General features: G+C 42.3%; 1 pseudogene; it reads left to right on the top strand.

Moving 5' to 3' along the window:
• Positions 1–4,105: 4,105 nt before the first annotated feature.
• Positions 4,106–7,109, top strand: LOC142426097 (chromobox protein homolog 3 pseudogene; annotated as a pseudogene).
• Positions 7,110–14,916: the final 7,807 nt, after the last annotated feature.

The raw sequence follows: 14,916 nt of genomic DNA on the forward strand, positions 1-14,916 counted from the left end.
ATCTCTGACAAGGTGTTGCTACTGTTCACTAGATTTCTCACATGTGACACTGTTTTCCTGCGGTCCATAAGACTTTCAGCACCCTCTTCCTCTGAAGTGATGGCCCACTTCTTCTTTGCAGTCTGTTCGTAGTCTGGAAACTCTGCTGAAACCTCTTCACTGTGGGCGAACTTGCTGGTATTTGAAAAACCAGTGACGTAGCTTCCAGCATCACACAAGTCGCAAGTCACCACAGTACAACAAATTGACAGACAAATCAAAGAATAGAATGTACGAGATACCCCTCGAGTATTGATTTAAATCACCACGTGGCTCTTCACCTTTGTGATCTTTAAAGTCACACATCTTTGATGTAAAGAAAAGCACAGGAAGCCATTCACTACGGATTATTAAGTAAGCACAATAAAATGAGAAAGAAGCTTTGGTTCTGTTGGGGAAATGCTCTGAGGCTGGAAGAGGAACTGACAGCAACCATCTGCAGAAGCGTAATCTGTGATGTGGTGATAACTGTCAAGTTGTTCACTACAGATTAGTGAATAAGCACTAGCCATCCTGTGCTTGCCTTGGGCAGTACAGTGAATTGTTTAATATGGCTCTTCTAACCCTAGTCTTTATTATACCCCCAAGCAGACCTTTGATTTTCTGATAGGTCTAGGTAAGAAAAAGGGGGAATATACTGATTAGATGATGTGACTCAGCTGTGAGTAATAATTAACAAGGATGATTATGATTGCCATCTCGCTAGATATAAAATGAGAGATCTCTGGCAGGCAGGGGAGCTGACTACTAGCAAAGGAGAAGACCCAGGAATAGAAGACATCTTTTGGACTCCAAGGTCGCTGCACATTGAACCGACTTACTCTAGAGATAGCTGCGACCCCAGAGGGGTAGAAGAGAAACAGCCGAACCAGGAGCCAGAGCATGTGACAAAACAGTGAACTTCTCAGCCCACAGAGCCCGTAAAACAGAGTGCTTTGGGGCAACAGGCTGGCTTGTGGAGTAGCATGCCTCTGAACACATAATCGGGGGAACTAAGTTTTACTGACCCATGGAGCTAGAACCGAATGCCCTATAGATTGAGGTTTACAGTCAAGTGGCATGCCTTTGGAAATTGATGGGCAGTCCTAAAGGAGCTTTTTAACATTGCCCCAAAAGAGCAGAGAGAGACCAAGTCAAGATGCTGAAGGCGAGAGAGAGGGATACAAGGCACATGGAGAAGAAACTGTCCCAATGAAATCACCGTGCCCTGAGCATTTCTCACCTGAAGTGTATCCTGCTAACTTACTCTAAGAAACCTCGTGATCATATTCACTTTCTGTAAGTCCTGTGTGGCACATTCCAATGTACTATCGAACCCAGCCGAAAAGCAGAATGCTCTGGGAGACAGACCCCTTGCTTAGTTTTTAATCCAGCACCATGATCACAACGATTTGTTAGATTTCTGGAGTGGGTTAGACCTCAGTTTTTTTTGCTTCACATGCTGAAAGAATTCACGCCAAAGCACCAAGTGAGTTTTGATGAGGGAAAGGAAGTTTCAGGTTTTACAGTTTCAAGGGGTGCGTGCTACTTCTGGTAAGCGTGTCAAGCCGCGTGGAAGCAGATCTGGGGTTCCCGATTGGGAAGGAAAAACCACGTGGAAGAAAATAGCCACATTGTAGAACTGGGGAATCCCCAAGTACAAGAGGCCAAGAGCCCAAGTGCATGCATGCCCCAAAAGTAGGCCCGGAGTGGGCCACGAAGTGGTATGCCCAGGCAGCATGTATGCCCCCTGCTCTCTGACCTGCCACAAGACCAGAGCAAAAGAGAGCTGGCCTTCCCACAGCTGGGGTAATTTACACTTCTGGCTGGGGAGGCAGGGTTGAAGGTAGTACTTGACCCCATTGGCTGAGTTCAAGCCTACCTGTGTGATGTACCTAAGATGGGTGTGGTCAAGGTATTGATTTTACCTGAGCCTAGGGGTCCTAGTCTGTGCATGCTGTTTGGGTTTTCCCATAGGTGTCCAAGAGCTGCTTGATTTCTTTCCAACCCCTGTATGTGGGCCTTTGCAGGCACTGGGGAGGCACCCCGCTTGTCCCCAAATCTCGCTACCTAATATATTGACTAGTAAATGAAAAGAATAGCCACAGTGCTTTTTAAAATGATCACCAAAACTACATTAATTACTAAAGTGTCTATTCTCAGAAAAGCACACTCTTGTAAATTTGATGTCAGGATCTGGCAAACAATTGTACATAATATTATCGGCTATTGCACACAATGGGAGATAAATGGGGATCAGATAAGAAAGGTAGAGTACGAATTCATAACGCTTTGTAGAAAACCAAGAGACATCACTTTTCCCTCTTGGATTTTTCCCCTCTTAACCCAAGTACATCATTTACATATTGTCAGCAAACCTTGATAGATATTCTCTAACAAGTTATTTTCACATTTTATCTGCTCAACTCATATCATGAATAGTCATGAATTCATATGGTGGTTGCTAAATTTTCCTGATAGACTTTCTAATTTTGATTAGCAAAATTGGAACGCGATAATGAAGACCAGAGGAATTCACTTCCAACATGACACAAAAAATACATTAACAGCTAGTTTGGGTTATTCAAGATCTAAAAGGAAAGGCTCAGAAAATTTAGTCTTGCATTGTGGAAAACATTTGGAAAATAATTTTTAAGTTTTGGTGACACCCTGTTCTCATGAAGGAAATTAATCATGATATTGATGGAGCAGAAAGCACAAGGGAATTTTCACTGAAATGTTTTCTTTCTTACTGATGCAACACTCGAATGGAACAAAGAGCATATTTCTGAGCAAATCATTGTCAGCAAGCACAGCTCCCAGTAAATCACCTGTGGTGTTAGGAGCAAATATCTGTGGACATCATTTGAAAGGTCATGACTCTGTGCCTGTTTCCAACTGAGATGTGATCTTTGTGATTGATTAAATAATTTATTAGCCTGCGGCATGCTCACTTTCCACTCAAAATCCACTAATGAGAATGAAACATTCCTTAGGAACTATTAAGACATCATCATATTTTACAAGTCACTAATTACCTGTTAACAACATTAGTAGGAAGATGGCATTTAACAAAAGGTAAGATGGTTGTGATCACTAAGGACAATAGACAAGCAGTAAGACATCTGTTATTCTGTGCACAAAGCTTAGTCTGCGCTTCCTCTTTTCCAGCCATCAGGTTTATTTCCAGAAAAGAGGTTGGATTCTTTGCCGGAGCCCTTGGGAATCCAGATCAGAACTGGGACCAGAGCCTACAGCACCTGCCTCCCAGGTCTAGAGAGCAGATCCCTCTTGGTCACTTTACCTTATTTGCTTTTCTGAATACTCTGTTCCTGAACTTGGTTGTCTGGGTAAACAATCCTAGTTATCACAGTTGGCTAAAGTAATCCAAGGCTGTGTGATCAGATTTTGGCCTAGCAGATGTTAAAGGCTTAACATGTTAATTACTTCTGTCCAGAGATGTTGACAGGTTGACCATGAACTCCCACATGAGATTCCCCTCAAGCTGCTGGGGTTGTGGGGTGGTTAACCTCAATGGGGTTGAGTTCAAGAGTTTAGGCATCCTTGTTCAGAGAGGAACCCTCGGGGAAATAAGTAATACAGCAGGACTGAAAAGGGACTTGGACACGGAAGCAACACAGCTAAGAACATTTAACCAAACATGAGAATTGAGCAATATGTTTTTGGGTCATGCTACTGTTGTTTAATATAGCAAAATTGGTATGGGTGCTTCAAAGTTGTTTTTATGGTTCATTCTTCGAATGCTCACCAACCCATGGTAAAGTGTTTATTTTCTGTGTTTTATGTGTGTGAAATCAAGCAGAAAGAGGTAAGTAAATACTCAAATTGGTTATCTCTGTCATTATCATTGATCTCCCTTTTGACTCATTTTAATTTTGTTCCAGTTTTTTATATTTTCTACTTTCTTCCCATTGAGGATTTCTGTTTTATTTTGTCATAGCTGTTTGGTTTGTTTTTTGTTGTTGTTCTTAGTGTTTTGCTTTTCTTGTGTATATTTTTCTACATATGGACTCCAGGATAGGTCAGTCTTTAGAGACAGTAACTGGATGAACAGTTTCCTAGGGACATGGCCAAGGTGGTTGGGGGAAATGGGGAGTTAGCAACAAGGAACACAAGTAAGAATAAAATGTTCTAAAATTGATTTTGGTAATGGTAGCACACCTCTCCCTAATATGACTGAACTTTTGAATTGTGTGCTATGTGAACTATATGTCAATAAACTATTAACAAATCATCTGCAGCCTTTCTGCTTATTTTGTGTGTGTGTGTGTGTTCATGTGTGTGTGCCAGTGTGATTTACTTCAGGAAACAGAAAGGAAGAAAGGGTTTCATCCCCTGACTGGGGTTTATATCCCTCTTCTTGCACGTGGTCATTTTCCCATTTCCCTTGTTCTCTTCCTCTTCTTCCTTCCATTTATCTTATCTACTCTTTTCATTCATTCATTCATTCATTCATTCATCAAAAATGTATTAGTCACAGAGGATATTCTACATGCTCTGTATTCATCCCTGGTCAAAGCAGTCAGAAGCCATGATCTTCCCAGAGCTTTCAGTAAGCCCTTTCCTGCTCTGTTGTCTAGCACTGCATTGTAGTTCAGGGACTCCTAGAGGGAAATGCCCTGTCCCTTGGGGTCACATCCCCTAATATTACTCTACAGGGAGGTGGAAAGGTGCCATGCATGGGGAAGAAGGAGAGCTGGATATGCGTATTACCGAACTTAGGGACCCTGGTTAAAAATACATAAACCCCATGAAATGACAGTACAACCCAACTCACCTCAAATGCAGCCCAGGCACACCTTGTGTTCCTCAACCAGAGGGTCTTCATGTGACTCTTTGTCACTTTCTGAGAAGATGGTGGAATTCAGAATCACAGAGACCTGGGTTTGCACTTACGTTCTGTGACCTGGGTTAGGTCAGATAATCTCTTTGATTTTCAGTCTCCCAACTCTTAAATAAATGTGGACACTATTTACATTCTAAGATCTATTTTCACATACATTCACCTCATAAGTACTGATTGAACATCTATTAATATTCCACACTGATTTCAACACTGGAGATGTAATAACGAAAGGAGACCAAAATATCTTCATTGACATGGAGAAACTATCTATTACTCTGGAAAAGTGGTTTCACCTATTCTCCTGCCAAAACAGAAACAAATTTATTTATGAAATCATGTTGACCCCTCCTCCTCTTCCTCTTCCTCTTCCTCCTCCTCTTCCTCCTCCTCCTCAGATGTGGCTTGAGCTGCAGGCATGCAGCACCCAAGATGATGCAGGCCCGCGACCCCGAACAGGTCAGATGCAGTGAACAATAGCTCTTCAAGTCTAAATTTAAAAATGGCCTCTAACGTTCCTCTATCTAGTTCTTAAATGCTTCCTCCCCCACACCCCGCCCCACTATCATGATCCCAATTCCACCTTACAAATCTGGTTAGACCGGAGGATGTACTCTGGTACAGATAGGAACTGGAAACACAGGGAATCCAGGACAGATGATCCTTTCAGGACCAGTGGTGAGAGTGGCGATACTGGGTGGGTAGAGGGAAGGTGGGGTGGAAAGGGGAATTGATTACAAGCATCTACTTATAATCTCATCTCTGGGGGATGGACAACAGAAAAGTGGGTGAAGGTAGATGTTGGGCAGTATAAGACATGACAAAATAATTTATAAATAATCAAGGATTCATGAGGGAGGGGGGAGCAGGGCGGGAGGGGAAAATGAGGAGCTGATACCAAGGGCTCAAGTAGAAAGCCAATGTTTTGAGAATGATGAATGGCATCAAATGTACAAATGTGCTTGATACAATGGATGGATGGATGGATGGATGGATGGATGGATGGATGGATGGATGGATTGTCATAAGTTGTATGAGCCCCCGATAAAATGATTTTAAAAACAACAACAAAAACCACCTGTAAGACAATTGGACAGTCTCTCACAGAAGGGCCACATGGAAGGGATGACATATCCAGGGTGCAGTATAGCACTGATGAAGCACACAACTACCCTCTATTTCTTTAATAGTTCTTCCCCTTACTACTAATGGTCTTAGTTTTGCCGCATTAATCTTGATAGACCTGCATATGTTCATTTGTATAATTAAGATCAATGCATGAAATCTAAGCTAGAACAATCCTTCTGAAACAGTAATCAGAGTAATGATTCCCTAAGGATGTGGGAAGAAGTGGGTGGGGGAAGGAACTGATAGTAGTGATGACTGTATAACCCCACTCGAGAGGAGAGTAACAGAATTGTAGGTGAACAGATACACTGGATTATGTAAGCTATGGCAAAAAGAAGAACGATTTATAATGTAATAATAAGGGTTCCTGGGAGGTAGGTAGAGTGGGGGCAGGAGGAGATAAAAGGGAGCTGATATCAAAGAGCTCAAGAAGAAAGAAAATGTTTTGAAACTGATGGTGGCAGCAATTGTACAATTATGGTTGATCTAATTGAATTATGGATTGTTAGAATATCTGTAATAACTCCCAATAAAATGATTTTTAAGTTAAAAAGGCCTCTAATAGAACTACATTGCAAAAAAATAGGAAAGAAAGAGAATGGAAAGAGTAAAAAAGTCGAAGAGCCTGAACCTGAAAAATGTGTGGTAGAAAAAGTTCTGGAGCAACATGTAAAGTGGAAGGGATTCACAGCTGCAGATAACACTGGGGAATTTGAAGAAAATTTACATTGTCCAGAGTTCATTGAAGCATTTCTCAATTCTCATAAAGCTGGTAAAGAAAAAGATGGAACAAAAAGAGAGCCTTTATCTGACGGTGAATCTGATGACAGCAAATCAAAGAAAAGAAGTGATGCTGCTGACAAGCCCAGGGGCCCTGCCAGAGGCCTGGGTCCTGAACATGTAACCGTGGGCCACACACAGACAGACAGACAGCAGTGGGGCATTCATGTAGCTCATGAAATGGAAAGGTTCAGATGAGGCAGGCTTGGTGCTGGCAAGCATGAAATGCCCTCTAATTGTCATTGTGTTTTATGAAGAGAGACTAACTTGGCATTCTTGTCCAGAAGATGAAGCTCAATACTTGTTTGCATTGATATAGATATACAGATTATATATATACATGTGGGCCTTGCTTGGGTTTTATGCTTTTGTTTCTGCTTTGAATTATTAGTGAAAAGAGAAACTACATTCTAATGGAAATCAAGTTTGATATGCTTGTTTTGAAGTAGGACTAGGGGAGTTGTTGGGGTTATTTTATTGTATAAATAGCACTGGTTACTTTGAACAAATAAGGCTTTCAGTAATTGCTTCATTAATCAGAAAAGAGCATTTAATACCAGGGTATATTGTTTCCTCTGCATTAGAAAATAGCTTTTTTAAATATTGGAGATTCTACTTAGTTATCACTGAATCAGAATTTATTTAACCCATAATGTATGCCTAAGGACCATTCTGGAGTTTTCGTTCTTTGTTTTTGCATGTGTGTATGTATAAATACGTACATACATTTTATTTTATTTTACATTCACCACAAACGGTTCTAAACAAAAAATGGCACTTAGCAACCATGTTGTTGCAGGGATGGATGCTATCCTTCTGAGCTACTCAAGTAGATCACCTCAAGTAAAATGGAGGGGGGGGGGGTGGTGAGGGACGGACGTGTAAGGTATAAGCTTTTAAATCAAATAAATGATCCAGTAATTAAATTTTTTTTCAATCTTTCAAAATCCGCACCTATAGAATCATAAAAATGAAACTTAACTTCCAAATTCCCCTATGTGCAAAAAAATTCTTACCACTATTTAAAAGCTCCCCACCCATTAATAAAGAAAACTAGGCTATTGTTGGTAGTCTTCAGGGTTTTCAGGTGGGTATTTGTTCCTTTAGATACCCAGATTTTTACAGAAGGTTAAAAGCTGTGTTGCATTGACTAAAAGGTGATTCGTGGAATGCCTTAAGACCTTGCTGGTGAAAACCTAATAAGCTGGTTGGCGATGCTGCCACTTAGGACCTGCTGCACAAACAGGTGAACCAACTTGCCACCTTGACCACTGACCTGCAGGGTCTGTTTTTGTCCTAATCCATTCTTCACATGTAGGTTCAATCTGTTCAGTGTCGGGGTTACTCTAGCTCAGTTAAGCCAGGGAAAACAACTTTGTAGTAATCAGAATATTAACCCAATTGTGTATTGTTTACTTGCTTGTAAATACTGGTGGACTGTGGTCAATAAATAGTTTTATATATTCCTTAAAGAAAAAGAAAAGAAATCTTGAAGTAACATCAGAAACAAGTATGCATTGGGCAGCAATGGCCTGGATAGGTTCTAGTTTGTCTTGATTGGTAGATGAGCTCAATCAGGTAAAGAACAACAGGAAAAAGAACTATTAGTCACATTTTCATGGGGAAAATAACATTTCCCAGAGAAGATGCCCAAATCCACTAAGCCCACTGCGGTCAAGTCAATTCCAACTCATGGCAGTCTTACATAGGATGTCAGTGAGTGTCAACCTTTAATGGAGCAGACAACCTCATCTTTCTCCTTTGAACTTATGGTTCAAATTCCAGCGCCTAAACCACAGTATCACCAGGACACCTGGAGAAGATGCCAGGTGGATGCGAATAAAATCAAGGAGAAAAACAAATAACCATCAAACTTGCTGCCATCGAATGCTGCTCAACTCATTGGGACCCTCATGTTTCTCCAGTAAGAGCAGAAACAGGGCCAAATAATGACAATATTTCTTGCTAGGGATTCAGTGATTCCGACTATTTGAGAAGAGACACACGTTTGAAGATGGCCAAGCTGCACTACCCATGTCAGCAAGATTTGATTCACTCTTGACATACCCCCCATTATTATTCTAACATTAACATCACACTGTAATTAAGATTATTGAGTCTCATAGAAAGTAGTTAATCTGATATGATTCACTTGCCTAATTTGCTACCAGAATACGTCTAGAATCTACTCTAGTTCCAAAGTACATGAGTTATCTTTTTCTTTAAAAAAATGAAATTTTGGATCATGTTCTCTTTATATTTGTTTCAGAAGTAGATGAGGTACATATTAGAAATAAATAACAAAGATTATAATAATTATTTTCCCAGATATTAGAGATTTATATAAATTCTATGAATAATATACTCTGTGATCCAGATTGAATGGTTAGTATTTACATATGCTCTTTATTAAAGTATTATTTTCTTAACCTATACCTTTTTATTTTCTCTTTCCAAGTAATAGCCTCTGTGGGTCTCTGAGAATTTTAATAGATCCATGAAGCAATCCTTTTTATTTTGCTCACTGTTTTATCTCTAACATCTAAAGAATGTCTGGAATGTGCCAAAAGCCCTCAAACTCTGCCATGGAGTTGACTCTGATCATAGTGCCTTCCCAGGACAGGTAGAACTGCACCTGCGGATTGCCCGGTGGACGGCAACTCTGAAGGAGTGGAAAGCCTCATCTTTCTCCTGTGGAGCAACTGGTGGTTTTGAGCGGCTCTCCGGAAGCAGGCCAGCACATAACCACTACACCAACTTCTCCCCGGAGCATAGTATATGCTTAATATTTATGGAATCCTAAGTGAATTTTGGTTTTATTTCAGATGACTATAGCTAATACTTATCTATTTTACACCATAGGATGTGCCAAATACTCCTTGAAGAACATTACACATATACAGTTACTTAATCTTTAAAAACAACCCTCTTATCCTCCTTACACAGAGGCCGAGGCTATAAAGGTGTCTACGTTTATTGGCAGAGGCAGGATATGGACTTAGCCAGTTTGATCCCGAATCCATGTCGTAGTCATGGTGCCTTTAGAGATGGTACAGACTATACAGAGGATATATGTTTCCTTTTACTTACATATAATTTCCTAATTTTACATGTATTTTACATAAGTTTACTCATTTCTAATTTTACATTTATTCTTTTTATTTTATCTTTAGATGGACTTCAAATGTGTATGGAATGTGTTTTGTAGGCCCACGCCCTACTACCGAAGAGTCAACCATCGGCATAACAGAGAGGTCTCCCTCCTCACTCCTGTTCCCAAAGTCCTCTTTCCCAGAGGCAGCCAAGTGATTGCTTCCATTCGAGTCTGTCTTTGCACTCTCTAAACTTGAAACTCGGGGCAGAATTCTTCATCTCTCTGTGCCTCAATTGTGTTGTCTGAAAAGAGGGATTAAAAATAGCATAGACTTTTTATAAGGATTATATGAATGAATATTTGCAACGTGTGTTGCAGGACCTATCACAAAACTGGTAATCATAAATATGTGCTTTTTGAAAATGTTGTATGTTCTTCCAGAATAGACATACGGCAGAATAGACATATATATACATATATATATGTGTGTGTGTGTGTTTTCTTTCCCCCTTTATGCAAACTTTTTCATTGCAGTCTTAAAACCTTAGTTTAAAAAGTATGTGCATAAATACATTTTATTTTGTAATAACTCATTATTGACCTTTGGTTTACAAAAGTTAAGGGTGATTTCCTGCCACTACCCCATCCCTTTGCATTATTGTGATGGACTAGTCTGTGAGAGCTATTCTGTGGCAGCATGAGAGTGACTGGAATTAAATAAACCAGCTAGTGAGAAATGAGTAATGCTGAGGATTTGGATCTTTCTGAAACTAGTCTCTGATCCAGGCAGCAGTGACAGCACCACGACTCTCTGTAGGCAGAGCTTGAGTGACATGGATCTGATCAGAAAGTGGTAGCAGAGATGTTATTCTAAAGCTACAGCGGCACGACAGGCGCATTGTTTCCCCCATATTTCATATAGCTCTAGGGTGAAGGAACTTTCGGCTAAATATTACTGAAGAGAGGTCTTCCATCGAGGCACTGCTTGGCCCTTCCTCTGCTAGATGGCTCCACTATTTGGAAAACACAACTAAGGGAGTCAAAAGGCAGAGGAACATAAGGTTGCTTTGCCTGCAAGGCTTCTTCTGTGAGCTGCCGCTTTAGACAGTCAACCCCAGGGAACAAGTCACGGAGAGGAAAGCCGTGAAGGAGGTGGGGAGAGGGGAGTTTTAATTACGAATGATTCTTGGTAGGAAGGGGAATCGATGGTAAAGCAGATCAAATAAGTCCTTCACAGAGGAGAGTCCACTCCAGACCCTGGCTCTTAACATATTCCTCTCTCAGGTGTTCCTGCGGTGAAGAGCCACACAGGGCGAGCTGCTCAAACGGGATTACAGAGACAGTCTATTCCCGAGAACACACAGATCGATCGCAGCCGCCGGCAGAGAGCACCACATGCAATGAAATGGGGAGGCCGCTGCTGGTGGTGGCCGGGATAGGGACCTGCAGGCCTTCGAGTCTGAACTTGGAAGGTTACTGAGCGAGTTCGGCACAGTTTTTAGTCTCTGGATTAGAGGAGGCTCTGAAGAGTCCACAGAGATTTTAGGTCAAGAATCATTTGCTTCTCCAGCCCAATTTGAATGTCTCTCAGGTCAGTTTACCCCCAAATTCCAGGGAATCTCAAGTCTCTGCTGACCACCCTTCAAAGAGGCCGTTACCCGATCCCACATCGGGGAAACTGGGGAGCACAGAGTAGCCCCAACCCCCTGGTCACAAGTCCCCCCATTACCTAAGGAACTTTCTCAATCAAAAGCCTAATCCCATCATCAGTCTTCTTAACTTTTTCCCACCCGGCGCTGAAAGGCTTAACTTCCCCAGAGGAAGCCAGAGTTTGACTTCTGCAGTCCGCCCTTTGTAGAGGTTTGGCTTCCCTGGCTCTGCACGCACAGAGCTCTCTTCGTGGGGGGTGCAGACACTGCTTGGTGGCCTAGTTGCTTTAGTTATGCTCCCCCCACTCTCCGGGGATCGAAACTACACAGTTTCACTCTGTTCTGCTGTGTCGTCAGCTGGCTTTCAGCATTCCCGCGTCCCCACAGAAACCTCAACACGGATCTGGTACAATGGGAGCTTTCAGTACTGCGTTGGCACCTGCCGTCCTGAGCTAACAGTGTCAAGGAACAAAGGCGGTGATTACAGAGTGTGGTGCCGGGTATCCCTGCACTGCTGCAGACATGGGCGATGTGCAGAAGCTCGCGGGGAACAGGAGCGATGAACCACAGGAGAACACTCTTAAAAAATAGTTTTAATGGCACAAACTTCGTATACCATACATTTAATCATTCAGTCATATTAAGAACAGTTATGCAGTCACCACCACAATCGATTTTGGAGGACTTACTTCTTACATTCATTGTGGTTAGCTCCCCATTTCCCTCCAAACCTCCGCTGCCATGCCCCTAGGTAATTATCAATCCAGTTACTATCGCTATAGATTTGCCTGGATTTCATATACAGAAAATCATCACAAACCGGAAGTGAACAACACAAACCGGAAGTGAACAAAAGAAGCCAATAACCATGACTAGACAAAACAGAAACACCTCAATCCAAAAGAAAGAAAATATTAAAAACTGAAGCAACTTTGAAATGGGTCAAAAGAGAGACAGATGATAAAGTATTACATTTTAACCTAGCTCCATTTGTCATAATTGAAGTAAGTGCCCTCTGTCTGATACCAAGTCTACTCACATGCCCGCACTATGGTCAGAGGGGATTCACTGGAGGCTGAATTCATGTGGGGACCCCACAATTGGATGTTGGGATTCTACTGTCATTCACAGACTTTTTCAAAATGGGTGTCTACAATTTAAGCTCTGATACCCTTCCCTCCTGTCACTAAGACTCTCTGAGGTTCTAGGACATGTGCGCTGTGTCAGGCACTGGGAACAAATGATACCAGGATCCTGCCCTTACCACACTCAGAGTGGAAAAGAAGAAACAGATTCCGGATCCAAATATACTTATCAGGGTTCCTGGTTACAAGCCACAGAATCCATTCTTAATTAGAAAACTGGCTCTGGAGCCAGACCCTTCGGTCTCCGTTCTGTTTTTATCAGTTCCTAGATGTATGATCTGTGTGTAGATTACTTCACTGCTCTGTGCTTTAGCCTCTCATTTGTCAAATGCGCGTTATGATAGTATGCCTCACTTGGGAGGATTGAAAGGCTGAATTAGTGAACTAATTGGAGCAGTGTCTGACCCACATGAAGCATTAAGTAGATTCTAGCTTTCATCATTATCATCCAAACAATTTATGTTCAATCAGAAGTTGAGGAAATTGATCTGGAAAATGGATAGGCATTAAAGGAGGTTGAACAGCAGAATTCATAGGAAAGTTATGCTGCCAGATTAACTTATTCGAACATTGTATCTGCACCATTGTCATCCCTCTGCTGGACATCATAACCAGCCCAGCTGCTAACTTCCAAGGTCACCACTGAACACTGATGTCGTGAAATAAACTATAGATTCGTTTTGTTCTACACTTGCTCCAAATTCAAATTGCTACACAGGAAAAAATCATGGTCAACGCCCAGCTTGCCTGTCTGAGACCTATTTGTTGTCAGGGGAGCCAGCCCCTGACAGATCATCACACGGGTCTGTTAGGCACAATTGTACAGCGATAATAAGTAGATTATAGTAAAGTCATAGAGAATAAGAAGAGATCGAAGAGACAGTGAAATGATGGAGTCAGACACATTTCATGGTAGCATGGTCACCTCAGCCCCGCTTGGTGATCCACATGGAGATGGGCGACAGGAGGGCAAGAGAGAGTGCAGGGGAGAGAGAGAGATTTATTGTTAACCAAGGCTTATACGTCTTTTGGGGACGTGCAAGCCCCCTAATTACAGTTAAAATCATACATCACAGGAAAGGGTTATACTATTGGCAATACAGTAGTGGGAGGAGGACAGTCTAGGGGTACACAGGCTATAGGAAGAGGATGGATTAGGGATATACATGTGACAAGATGCGCAGATCCTAGATTCAGGATGGCAGCCTGAGCAGGTTTGACCACTTCTCTGGCTCTCCGTGGAAACAATTACTATCTTTATCAGTAGGCTGTGAGGCCCCCCTGCAGTGGCCCAGACCCTAGTCTGATGGCTGAATTCCTTCATAGAAGATATCTCTAATCATCTGACCTCCCACCACCAAGTGCTGGCAAACAACCTCTAATGTTGGTGATCTCTTTGGGGAGACAAAGCTGGGGAAGGTGTTTGTATCCCGCAATTGTCAGGAGTTAGACACAGGTTGCACCTGATTCACTCTGTTACCAGGTGGGAAGTTATGCTCTGTCTTGAATTAAGCTTCACACTGTGGTGGGTTCTTACAGTGTTTGAAGTGCAACACCCACCCAAAAAAACCCAACCAATGCCCATTCAGAAAGAGAGAGGTATGACCGAGGTCAAAAGCAGGAGTCATAGTGGTCACTAACGCTGCCTGAGAAAGCTCAGCCCTCCTTCAGGTCCTGGCTCAGGACATGGTCTCTGGATACATTGAGTTGCACGAGCTAAGCTCCTAAATACCATCCTTGACACTTGCCTCTCCCTTGCCCATCTATTCAGTCCATCACCCCAGCCTTTCAGTTTCACGGCCAAAACATCACTCCAATCGAACCGCTGTGTTCACCTTTCACCCCGAGCTGCCCCCATTGCACCCTCAGAACACAATCACCTCCCCACTCCTCTCCCTGCATGGACTCTGGCCTCTCTATCTACTCTGCTACAAGAGTGACAGTGACCTTTTCAAAAAGCAACCCGGAGGATCTGCCATTTTTTCTTCTTGATGACTCCCTAAATCTCTTAGGACGAAGAAAAGACTCATTCACACACTCGCAGAGTCCCACCTGCAGGTTCTACCTCTTTCCTGCATCTCAGTGGAGTCCTATGGGGTGCGGTGCTCACGTTCTACAATGCCTTGTCCACAGAGGGGTCTTAAGCTGAACAGCTTAAGAAATAAAATGTTACTTCCTCGTGTGAGTCTTCCCTGACTCCCCTGGCCATGACAAATCCTGTTATTACCGTTTCTCATA

This window comes from Tenrec ecaudatus, chromosome 14 (genome assembly GCF_050624435.1).
Source record: "Tenrec ecaudatus isolate mTenEca1 chromosome 14, mTenEca1.hap1, whole genome shotgun sequence".
NCBI classification, from domain to species: domain Eukaryota; kingdom Metazoa; phylum Chordata; class Mammalia; order Afrosoricida; family Tenrecidae; genus Tenrec; species Tenrec ecaudatus.